The sequence below is a fragment of the Phoca vitulina genome, unplaced genomic scaffold (genome assembly GCF_004348235.1).
Source record: "Phoca vitulina isolate PV1807 unplaced genomic scaffold, GSC_HSeal_1.0 scaffold8, whole genome shotgun sequence".
Lineage (NCBI taxonomy): Eukaryota > Metazoa > Chordata > Mammalia > Carnivora > Phocidae > Phoca > Phoca vitulina.
The window spans coordinates 22,215,449-22,228,865 of NW_022589711.1; the positions used below are offsets into that span (position 1 = coordinate 22,215,449).

The 13,417-nt window shown below is 34.9% G+C and overlaps 1 protein-coding gene across 10 annotated transcripts in view; it reads left to right on the plus strand.

The window, feature by feature from the left end:
* EPHA6 (EPH receptor A6) overlaps window positions 1-13,417 on the plus strand; it is an 811,402-nt gene that overhangs the window by 28,730 nt on the left and 769,255 nt on the right. Inside the window, exon 1 of one of the 10 annotated variants that reach the window (XM_032406364.1) lies at window positions 5,885-6,018. The exons of the other annotated variants lie outside the window; for them this stretch is intronic. The gene's annotated coding sequence lies outside the window, so the exon portion shown is untranslated. Of the gene's footprint in view, window positions 1-5,884; window positions 6,019-13,417 lie in introns of those variants that run through there. 10 annotated transcript variants of the gene reach the window in all.

The window sequence follows — 13,417 nt, forward strand, 5'->3', positions numbered from 1 at the left end:
AATATGCAAAAATCAGATGCATTTTATACATTGACAACAAACTGTCAGAAAGAGAAACTAATAATCCCATTTACAATTGCATCAGAAAGAATAAAATACCTAGAAACAGATTTAACCAAGGAGGTGAAAGATTTATACACTGAACACTATAAGACATTGGTGAATGGAATTTAAGAAGACACAAATAAATGGAAGGATATTCTGTGTTCGAGGACTGGAAGAATTAATATTCTTAAAATATCCATACCACCCAATGTAATCTACAGGTTTAGTGTATCCCTATCAAAATATCAATGTCATTTTCATTGAAATAGAAAAACAGTCCCCCAAAACAAAAGACTGAATAGCAAAAGTAATCTTGAGAAAGAAGAACAAATCTGGAGGCATCACCTTTCCTGATTTCAGACTATATTACAAAGCCTTAGTAATGCAAACAGAATGGTATTGGCATAAAAACAGACACACTGATCAATGATACAGAATCAAGAGCCCAGAAATTAAACCATGTATATGTGGTCAATTTATGACATAGGAGCCAAGAATACGCAGTGAGAAAAGAATAGTTTCTTCAATAAATGCTGGGAAAATTTGATACCACATGCAAGAGAATTTAAGTGGACCCCTGTCTTATACTCAAAAATCAACTCAAGATGGATTTAAGACTTAAATATAAAACCTGTAAGGTAAGGCTCCTAGAAGAAAACATATGGGATAACCTCCTTGACATCAATCTCAGCAATGATTTTTTGGATTTGACATTGAAAGCAAAGACCATAAAAGCAAAATAACAAGTGGGATGACATCAAACTAAAAGACTTCTGCACAGCAAAGGAAATCATCAAACCAAAAAGGCAACCTATGGAACGGGAGAAAATATTTGCAAATCATATATTTGATAAAGGGTTAATATCCAAAATACATAGGAACTCACATAACGAACAAAAACACAAACAATCCTATTAAAAATGGGCAGAGGAACGGAATAGACATTTATCCAAAGAAGAAGTATAAATGGCCAACAAGTATATGAAAAGATACTCTAAATCACTAATCATCATGGTAATGCAAATCAAAACCACAGTGAGATACCACCTCACACCTGTTATAATGGCTATCATCAAAAAGACAAGAAATAACAAGTGTTCATTAGGATAAGGAGAAAAGGGAACCCTTGTTCACTGTTCGTGGGAATGTACATTGGTGTAGCCACTATGGAAAGAGTATAGAACTTCCTCAGAAAATTGAAAGTAGAACTACCACATGATCCAGCAGTCCCACTTCTGTAAATTTGTCCAAAGGAAATGAAAACAAAAATATCAAAGAGATATCTCCACTTCTTGTCCATTGCAGCATTATTCACAATAGTCAAGATATGAAAAAAAAACCTAAGTGTCTGTCAACAGACGAATAGATAACAAAGATAAGGTGTATATATACAACGTAATATTACTCAGCCATGAGAAAGAATATGAGAATGAGAAAGAAGGAAATCTAGCCACTTGAGACAACATGGATGGACCTTGAGGGCAGTATGCTAGGTGAAATAAGCCAGATAGAGAAAGACAAATACTGCATGGTATTGCTTATATAATGAATCTTCACAAAAAACAAAACAAAACAAAACAAAACAAAACAGACACCTTAAGAAACAGAGTAAGAAAAGTGGTTGCCAAAGGTGGGAAGGTTGGGGGAGTTGGGGAGAGGTTGGTAAAAGTGTACAAACTGTTAGCTATAAGATGAAGTAGGCTTCAGGATCTAATGTTTAACATGGTGATTATAGTGGATAACCATGAATTTTAAAATTGAAATTTGCTAAGAGAGTAGAACTTAGATATTCTCATAAAAAATATATGAGGTGATGGATGTGTTAATTAACTAGTTGGGAGTAATTCTTTCACAGTGCATATAAGATATCAAATTATCACAATGTACCACATTATACATTTTAAAATATCTTACAATTTTATTTGTCAATTGAACCTCAGTAAAGCTGAGGGAAAAAAAGAAAACAAAAAAAAAAGATAAACTGAAAGTGTAATACTTGAATTATAGCAAAAATTGTGTGTTGACCTTAAACATAGTTCTAATGACAAACTGCTTTCATTCAGGTATTATGTTTCCCTTTGTATTCTCAAATATATGGTATATCTATATATTATTTCTGAGATGTGTTTTATTCTATATAACATAAAAGTACTAACTAGCAAAAGATTTGTATTTTTATTATAAAAGTTTTCTCTCTGAGTCATTTTTATACAATTGAAAATTCTTAATATAATAAAATTTTAACTTATTTACTTCCAAGTGATAAGTTTTTAAAAATTGGGCTTTTTGATACTTTAATCATAAAAATATAGCTATAACTGATATTTTGATTTCTTAATGTAATGCTGTGCTTTCTTTTTATTATTTAAATTTGTACGGATTTGTTTGGGCAATTGGGTATATAAAATAGGAATTTAGAGGTAGATGGAAAGCCAGAAATCACTAGCAAAACTCTGTAACTTTGATTTGAGTGAAATGAGACTGAAAAATATTAACTGACTTATCCATGATCATTTAGCAGTTATTGGCAAAATGAATACTAGAACCTCTACAACACACTGAAACTTCCATAGAAGATATAAAATGGATTTTCATTGATTTTCCTAAGAAGTGTGATGGGATAGACCCTGTCATTTCTAATTGGAGATATACAACTTTGGAGATGAAAATTATACAAAAAATGTCATCAAGAATTTCACAGTATTAAGGTGAAATAAGTATTGATGATTATTTCTCATACTGCTTGTATAAAATTTATCTCATTCTATATTATGGAGGTGAATTCTATAGGAAGAAACTCAATCTAGAGACTGTGTAATTAAAATAACAAACTCTGTACTATGTGAGCTGTGTAGCAATTGACAAGCAGCTTTGATCTCTTTTTCCATAAACAGAATAGTCGAATATTCCCTCTCTCATTCCCTAAAGTTACACTGTCATTTTTCTTAGTTATTATGGTTCTGGTGTGTGAACAACTATCAGGAAAAAACATTTAGGCAATTAATATTTAACCCAGATTTTGCTAATTTATTGAAATCATGGGAAAACCTATGAATAGCTTAAGGAAGTAAAAACCCTTTTCCCAGGCACCACACAGACTAATTAGGTTGGGTGACTGATTCTGGCCTTTTTGTGGCCATGGGCAATTATTTCCATCTCTTTGAGCCACAGTTTTCTCCTTGGTAAAGTGCTGATAATCCTTGAAGTTTCATTTTATCATGTTGTTGTAATAGAATATTGTTTGTCAAAATTTTTTAAAAGGGGCGCCTGGGTGGCTCAGTCGTTAATCGTCTGCCTTCGGCTGAGGTCATGATCCCAGGGTCCTGGGATTGAGCCCCACATCGGGCTCCCTGATCCGCAGGAAGCCTGCTTCTCCCTCTCCCATTCCCCCTGCTGTATTCCCTCTCTCACTGTGTCTCTCTCTCTCAAATAAATAAATAAAATCTTAAAAAAAATATATTTTTAAAATAGTGAAGTGTTACACAGTTGTATTATTTCATTGCTGCTTATCAGCAGTGTTGGAACACCTTTAAGCAGTGTTGGTCAAGTCATTTAATCATTCATTCCACATTTACTGAGCAAACACTAATTGAATTCCAGAAACCATGATTCATGTTGGTGTTAAAAAAGATGAACCATCTTGCCTCCCTTTCAAGTTAAGAAGAGGACTGGTGGGAGGGGGAGGGCAGGTGAGCCAGTTGTGTTCAGGTATTATCACTGTGATTGTGCCTGGGCATACTTCAGCCTAGCCGCAGCACATGACAGTGTGCATGGGTCTGTGCTGCCAAGATAATTGGATGGTCCTAGATTATCAAATTGATATATTGCAAAAAGGGCAAAGTCTAAGCTTCTGCATAGATTATACACACTTAATGTCCTTTCAATCCTGAGAAATAGGTACTATTACTGTGCCCTTTTTTATAAATGAGGAAACTGAGTTATAGAGAGGATAAATAATTTATCAAAGACCACTCAGATAGGATGAAAACAGAAAAAGCAATGTGTGAAAGCATCTAGATTGGGCAATATAAGATGAGGCCAAGAGGAATTCATTGACATAAAGATAAGGGGAGCAGTGACTTTTCATATCTGCTGTTGTACAGCAAGTACAAGCAAGATGACCTGCCTCTTCAAATTGTATGCTAGAAATAGATGGAAATACTCTAAGAAGCTCAGATTTCTTGAGCACAGAATGGAGAAATATTAAACTAGTAATTATAATTAAATACGGTAAATATTTTCTAATAGAAAAATGCACAGGATTTCCTGGAGGATGAAGAAGGGTGGTGTGGCTTACTCTGCATGGAGGAATCAACAAAGGTTTTTCACAGGAGATAATGCTTGTGTAGTATGTGTGTGTGTGTGTGTGTGTGTGTGTGTGTGTGTTTGTGGTAAAATACATATAAAACTATATTAAACATTTTTAAGTATACAGTTCAGTGGTGTTAAGTACATTCATATTATTGTGCAACCATCACCACCACTTATTTCCAGAAATTTTCACCTTGCAAAACTGAAACTTTGTATCCATTGAATAGTAACTCCCATTACCCCTCCATATTACCCTTCAGCAGCTCCTGAAAACCATCATTCTACTATCTTTCTTTCTTTTTTTTAATCTCCCCTTTTCCTCCATGCCCCAGCCTTTGGTACTGTTTTACTTTATTGTTACTATGTGTTCAGCTCCCCTCCCCCAAGATATAAGTGGGATTATACAGTTATTTGCCTTTCTCTGTCTGGCTTATTTCACTTAGCATAATGTCTTCCAAATTCATACATGTCATCGCAACTGGTGGATCTCCTATTTTAAAGCTGAATAATATTCCATTGTTTATATATACACCAAGATTTTTTTTTTTTTAACCAACATCTTTATCCACTCACCCATTGATGGACATTTAATCTCTTTCCATATCTTGGCCACTGTGAATGATGCTGTGATGAACAAGGGATTGCCAATATCTCTTCAAGATAGTGATTTTATTTTCTTGGGATGTATACCCAGAAGGGCGATTGCTGATCATATAGTAATTCTGTTTTTAGTTTTTTAAGGAAACTCTATACTGTTTTCCATAATGGCTGTACCAATTTACATTCCCGCCAACAATGTATAGAGGTTCCCTTTTCTCCACATCCTTGCCAACACTTATTTTTTGACTTTTTGATTATAGCCATCTTAACAGATATGAGGTGATCTCATTGTGGTTTTGATTTGCATTTCCTAGTGATTAGTGATGTTGAGCATCTTTTCAATACCTGCTGCCATTTGTATGTCTTTTTTAGAAAAATTCTTTTCAGGTCCTTTGCCTATTTTTTCATTTTTTTCATTTGGTTTTTCTTTGCTATTGAGTTCTAAGAGTTCCTTATATATTTTGGATATTAACTTCTCATATATGGTTTGCAGATGTTTTCTCCCATTCCATAAGTTGCCTTTCATTTTGTTGATGGTTCCCTTTGCTATGCAGAAACTTTTGTTTGATGTAGTCCCATTTGTTTATTTTTGCTTTTGTTGCTTGTGCTTTAGGTGTTATATTCAAAAAAGCATTGCCATGACCAATTTTAAGGAGCTTTTCTTCTGTTTTCTTCTAGTTTTCAGGTTTAGGTATTATGTTTAAGACTTTAATCTTTGAGTTGATTTTTGTGTATGGTTAAGATAGGGGTCCAATTTTATTCTTTCGCATGTGGGTATCCAGTTTTCCAACACCATTTACTTAAGATACCATCATTTCCTGTTATGTATTCTTGGCACCTTTGTTGAAAATCAGTTGACTGTATATGTGTGGGTTTTTTGTAGACTCTCTATTCTGTTCCATTGATCTATGTGTCTGTTTTTATGTGCAGAGTCTTGAATGACATTGATTATGATGACGGAGAGTCAGCAGAGAAGGGCTTTTCCAAAAGATTGAAGAGGCCATTCCAAGACACAGAGAGAGCTAAAGAGCTTGGCATTTCTGTGAAAAAGCAACTAATTTGGTATAGTTGACTTTGGGGTGGGGGGGCAAAAGGATTGGAGATAGAGGACAAATTGAAAAATGAGGTGATCCTGAACTTTTTTTTAGGTCAGCATGCTTCAATAATATTCTGCTTTTGTACGCTTTTCATTATGTTACGGTATCTTTAATACCTTTAAATAACAGCTCATTTAACAATTTTTGGTGTAATATGACAACTTCAGATAAAGACATTTTATTTTGATTAAGTATAGTAAAATTAACTTATACTTAAATAAAAATATAAGGCAGAATTTCACTTTTAAAAGAACCAGCTATATAGTTGACATATAATGTTCTGTTAGTTCCAAGTGTATGACATGGTGATTTGACAGTTCTATACTTTATGCTGTGTTCACCACAAGTGTAGTTACCATCTGTCACATACAACATTATTACAATATTGTTAACTATATTTTATCTTTTTGTTTGATAATTAGTACATACCTTAAAATTGATTATTTAAGGAATAATTATGATCTTTATATAATTCAAAAGTATATTTTAATATATCAGTTAAAATACATCTACTTGATATGGTATAAAAATCTCAATATTTTGATATTTGAAATTTATCAAATTTTCACTAAAATTCTCAGTGGATCATTTTTATGGTATTCATATTCTAGTCTACATGATGAAATAAATAAGAGGTCAAATTGCAGTTTTATGTACTTATCTGCAAATAACACATTTTGTGTATTGAAAGCCTCCTTCAAATAAATAGTTAATCACATACAATTTTTACCACACTTTTTTTTTTAAGATTTTATTTATTTATTTGACACAGAGAGAGAGAGAGAGATCACAAGTAGGCAGACAGGCAGGCAGAAGCAAAGGGAGAAGCAGACTCCCTTCTGAGCAGGGAGCCAGATGTGGGGCTTGATCCCAGGACCCTGGGATTATGACCTGAGCCAAAGGCAGATGCTTAACTGACTGAGCCACCCAGGCACCCCCACATTTTATCTTTTTAATATAACTACATCAGTATTCTTCATAGTTCCTACTTTAGTTGGTCATCACTTATGGGATATCTAATATTTAATATATGTGACTGAGAATGAGCAATTTCATATAGCTAGTGGAGGCTAAGAGAAAGGTTGATTGAGTGCTTGCTTTATCTCTCTAAACTGCCATTAGTTTGCATCCCTGTGGCTTTCATTTTAAAGGGAAAATTTGTAATAATTTTATCTATTAACTTTTTTAAAAAGCAACTGGTGGAAAGCCAGAATTGAAAGTTTTCATTTGTACATTTAATACTTGGTATCAGAGACCCAAGGGTTTTAGTTAGAAAACGTTGTAACTGATTAGAAACCATTACTAGATTTTAAGAAATAAGGAGTCTATAATGTAATTAATATTTTAGAATGCTCTTTCTGGAAGTGATTTAAGTGTTGTGGAGACTAGAACCAGTTGTGTCAGTTAAAAATAGTTGCAATAGACTAGGTAAAAGGAAACAATGATTTCTAAGAACCTTGTAAGCTTAAGATTTGATATCTTGGTCCTAATGGTAGGGTTGGGTTGGGTTGGGTTGTTGATTTTGTAGGCAATTACTAGGCAGTGGTTGGCACTGCAGTGAAATGATTGGCAGGTGGTAAGGGGGATAAGGGTGAAATAATCCAGCTTCTTTTTATTTTATTTTATTTTATTTTATTTTATTTTATTTTATTTTCAAAGATTTTATTTCTTTATTTGAGAGAGAGAATGAGAAAGAGAGAGCATGAGAGGGGGGAGGGTCAGAGGGAGAAGCAGACTCCCCGCTGAGCAGGGAGCCCAATGTGGGACTCGATCCCGGGACTCCAGGATCATGACCTGAGCCGAAAGCAGTCGCTTAACCAACTGAGCCACCCAGGCTCCCCCAGCTTCTTTTTAAAAATGGTTATTCTAGTCCCTGGATGAACAGTGTTTGGAGAGGGCAAGAATTGATAATGGGGACACTAGTTAGGACACTACTGCTGTTATTCAGGGAAAAATGATGGTGATTTGGACTAGAGCAGTGGCAGTGAGTGTTGAGAGTAGATATGGATGTGAGAGGATCTTACACCAGCCAGTGAGTCTTCCAGTTCAGAAATAATGTGTCACTTAGCTCACAACACCTTGGCCAGAGCTAATCACATTGTTGGGGCCCAACCATAAAGGGATAAGAAACACAAATTGTACCATGTGCCTGGAAGTTGAGATCTATCTATCTATCTATCTATATATATATTGTGAGCAGCAATAACGATTTCCTTAGTTCGTCCTTCTGGTAACCAAACACCTGACTCATTTTGCCTCTTGTCAACAAAATACATTACTCACCTTGTGGTGTTAAGAAATCTATTCTTTCTCCACTTCTAATCTGTTCAGAATTATTCCTTTCTCTTGACCTATACTGTCAAGGGAGATTCCCCAAATGTGCTCTTATTTTCATCTTTATTAACAAGTGTCAATGGTCCAAACGGCTCTTGCAGAAAGTTTAAAATGCCTTTGTTATTCTAGACATTGGACCCATTGTTGTGAGGAATAGTGATAACAGCAAACACTGTTTTACAGCTCTGAGTGGAAAGTGAAGATCATAGAATTGGTGGTAGAGGGATGAGTAGGGGCGTGAATTGCTTGCGGGCTGACTGCTGCCTGTGTATGGGATGGTGGTAATGATTTCTCTCCCTAACTCAGACTTGACCCATTCTTATGGGTGAAAATAGAATATTGAGGAGGGCAGGAAAAGTAACAATTCAAAAGAAAGGAGAACGGAACCCTGATCACTGGATAGTATTTGGAGGTGAGACAAATCAGAATTTTTTCAAATTGAGTCATTAGAATGACTGTTTAGAGGAGAAACAAGGAAATGTACTTCTTTTGGCCTTCTGTGGCAGTTAAATCAACAATACTGAATTTAAAAAAAAAAAATCAACTTTTATTCCAAGTTTCAGGGAAGACTATAAAAGTAAAACAAAAATTATGATAGTAATTAATGTCATTTATACGCTATTCCTGGCTGTTTTTCAGGCATGTATTTCAGGATTGCATTGCCTAGCCACCTTTGGGTTGGGCGAGGCCATGTGGTTAGTTCTGTCTAACGAGTTTAGATGTGTGTGTTCCATTAAGTGCCAGTGTAACACTCTCTAGAGGCTCATTTTCCCTCTTCCATGTCAATGATCACATTGATGGCTTCTCATTCATCCTTGGATTCTAACTACCATGGGCAGAGCCTCCCTCCAAGATAACAGTGGAGCTTATTGAACTTTTGGAGTTTTTTTCTTATAACATAGCCTCTTTTAGCCTATTTTAAATATACTTAACAATAGTATATATTGGCATACTTTTTGATCTAATATGTAAAATTTAGCATCACAGTTTTATTTGTATTTATGAGGAATATTTAATATCAGATGCTCGCAGCAGTGCCATGAGAACGCAACCTGCTGCTTTTCCCTCCACCACTGAAATTAATTCTGCCTATGCTTCCTACCATCACTCACTCCAGGTTAAAAGTCTTGGGCTGGAACATTCCACTGGGTGCTCTTAGGTCCTGGTACCTGTGATATGGCTGCCAAGAAGCCATATATCTTATATCTGCCCTCCTTCAGATTCTCTGGTGAGGGGCAACCTCCCATCTAGCCTGAGATTCCTCCCCAAAAGTAAGATAAGGTTTGAGCAAAGGCACTACTCCAAGTCTGAGAGCATAGGCATGAAAATGTCAGCTCAGGAAATCTTAAAGCATGAAGGAACCAGAAGTACTATCAGTGTCATACAGAAAAATGGGGAACATTATCCCAGGCCTCAGCATGAATTAATGTTTATACCAGCAAGAAGTAGGATTATGTCTACTAAACCAAGAATAGGTGTTAGCTGATCTTTCCTTGGTGTGTTATATTCTTGTAATCTACGTGGAAAGACAGGGATAGAAAAAAAAAATAAAAGGTGATACAGCTGCTCTCCAGTTGATTATATCTGGGAGGTTACACTTTTCAGCAAAGTGTTGCTCCCTGCCCTAACCTCTAATTGTTTCTTTAGCACTGCATTTTAACTCTAATCTTATAAACAGACTTAGATTATTATTTTATGCCTTTAAAATACATTGTAAATTTCAACTTTATGCTAACATTCTCTCAGTAATTAATCCATTGCATATGGTGAAGGTATGCAGACCTTTAAGGGTTTATTGCACCTTAATTGGTTTTACTTTCCCTTTTAGAATATCTTTAACTTTATTCAAGTTGTACTTTCCTAATATCTTACTGTTTTTCAATATAATTGGAGATAATTCCCCAGAAAATAAAATCAGCAGCATCAGCTTGTTCAGGTTGGAATGTTATGGCTCCAACATTTTTATTTATTTAACATCTTGAGTTGAGAGTGGTTTGGTTTGCATGGGCTAGCTGTTTACTCTTGATGTATATTTTTAAATATTTACGTCAGCCAGTTTTCAATCAATTGTCTTTAAAATTTCGTGCAATCATAAAATGTAAAGTGGTGTTCTCTATTAAAACCCTAATTTTAAAAAAAATAGATAAAAGTGCTTTTATCATAGAATTCATACTTTGCTTATACTAAACATCTCTGTCCATGTGTAGGGATTTCCTTTGTGTAAGTCAATACACATTCTCTTTCATTTTCAACTTGTCAGAGTAGAACTGTCAGGACCTAGGATTGTCACTGATCTTGTATTTCGGTTAATGAGAATATAATGTGGAGAGGTTGGATTGGACAAAATATTTCTGACCAAGCTGTTACCATTACCTATTAACCTGAGGTGTTTTTTGTTTGTTTGTTTGTTTTAATCTTGCAAGAATAAGGATTCGGTGCTTACAAATGAACACTTGGGGCACTTGGGTGGCTCAGTTGGTTAAGCATCTGCCTTTGTCTCAGGTCATGATCCCAGGGTCCTGGGATCGAGCCCCGCATCAGACTCCCTGATCGGTGGGGAGCCTGCTTCTCCCTCTCTTCTCCCTCTGCAGCTCCCCTACTTGTGCTCTCTTTCTGTCAAATAAATGAATAAAATCTTAAAAAAAAAAAAAGAACACTAATGAAAATATTTGGGGACGGGGTAGCTGAGAGCATTTGTGAAGACATATGAATGTATGATGTATGTTGTTTGAAACACATGTTCATTTAAATAATACTCTTAAATTATAGATTGGGGATATTTATAGAGCTCTTTCTTTAATAAAGTCAGATTTAGTTATGGTTAGTTAGGAAGAGAAGGATGTTTGTCAATTTTATGAGGCAATTCTATCAGTGAGGTGGCAGTGAGCAAGTAGAAAAGGTAGTAATGAAGTTGGGTTTTAACCTTTAGAAATCATGAACTCCTTTTTCTAGCAAGGGAAATTTGACTGTGAGTGTTCAGAATAAAGGGATTACAATGGAGTGAGGAATGAGGGATGTGTACGAGTACAATTATCACTTGGACTGACAGCCAGCCAAAATAGGCTGTCTTGAGGGCATATGAATTACCACTTTGAACATACCCTGGCCGTGCCCTTCGTTTATATGACACCTTGATAAAAATGTGTACTTTAACAATAACAATACTTAAAAATAATAAGAAATTTTATTTTATTGTCCATTTCTCTAAATTGTACTTTCCATTATTTTATAAAGAAGAAACCAGTGTTGCACAATAGATGCACTTCATGTGAACATACTTGTATTTATATAAAATGCACAAAGTGTATTGGAATCATATTCTTTTCCACTCAATCCTTCTTTGCTTGAACCTGGACCCATTTGAGTCCCATGTGTCAGTATACTTCCCATTCAAGCTGGAGGGTAGGAGTAGTCTTTACTTAATAGAAAAGTTTCAGTAATCTTTAACACTGCAGCAAAGATTACTGTATTAGGTTAATCTTGTATATTCATACTAATCTCTAGGTTTCTCTGTTTTTCCGTAAGTTCAAATTTTGACTAGTGATGGAAGCTCTGTGCTTGACTCCTTAATTCTATCTATAAGCTTGATCTTCAACTACTGTTTGTGGTCGCTGAATACCTATAGTTAGACTTACCATGACTGACCCTGTGACTAAGACACAAAAATGTATGTCATACATTATTCCTCTGACCTTCTCATTTAATTCATATTTAAATTGAGACGGGCCTCTGGATATGTATTACGGTCTATAATTGTGCTTTGACATTCACTGTTTTTACCTCCTAAAGATATAGGTCTTGCTTCATGTGGTTTATCATATAGAGAACTCAAATATGATGAAGTTTTTATGAGAAATTACAAATTGAGTTTATGTAGGTATAATGAAAAATATCTAGAAGAAGATTGGGATATTTGGAAAATAATTTTTACTTAAAGGATTAAATAAAAAAATCTGATTCTGAGTGATCCTAAAGTATCTTTATATATGAGGCCTGAGTTATTACTATACCAAAAGCCATTTTGCTATTATGGGTTTGTTTACTTTTTAAAAATATTTATTTGTTTGTTTTAGAGGGAGAGAGAGAGAGAGAGAGCACAAGCGAGAACAGAGGCAGAGGGAGAGGGAGAGAAATCCTCAAGCAGATTCCCCACTGAGCAGGGAGCCCCAGGACTCTGAGATTAGGACCTGAGCTGAAATCAAGAGTCAGACGCTTAACCGACTGGGCAACCCAGGCGCACCAGTTTGTTTATTTTTTTTTAAGGGAAAGTTTATTCACTATCTGGGTTGTGATTAGCCAGTTCAGAGTTGTGGCACAATTTTTATCAAAAAATAATAAAATTGTGATGAAATGTGTGTCAACCCATGAGGGATAAATAAAGGTGAGTAATTTCTATAAGCAGCTATGGGATTCATCTGATGATAATTCCAACAGGACTTGACCTGTGAAAAAGTGAGAGGCAAATATAAAATAAAACATGGAGGGAAGAGAATGGAGTATGAAAGAGATCAAGACAGGTAGTAAGAAAGGAGGAATAGCAGTTAAAATAAAATCAACCAAGTTGATTCCAGCTGATATTCAATTCATCCAGTCTATGTGAGTGAGACCAAATAATTAAATGAAATATAAAGCATAAGCTAATTAAAATAAAATAAATGAAATATATTGTACATTCAGTGAAGGTGCATTTATTTGTTATATTCTCTACTGTCTCCCTAGCACTTAGCACAGAAACTGGTAGAAAGACCAGGCAAATATTTTTGAATAAATGAGTGGAATTTTTTAAATGAGGAAAGCCTGACTTTAAGAAAGTAGCTTTTATGATCAAAAAAGAAAATTTATTTCCACATCTTAATGGATTTCTCCTCTTTAGATAGTATGATTAAATGACAGCAGGTAAAAAATATAAGTTATATTTATCAAAATATAATCAATCTGTAAGAATTCAAGGTGGGAGTGTAAAGGAGATTTATTCATTTGGTATGCAATTGTGTTAGAATTAATCGCATGCTGTGCCCAATTAACTTTCA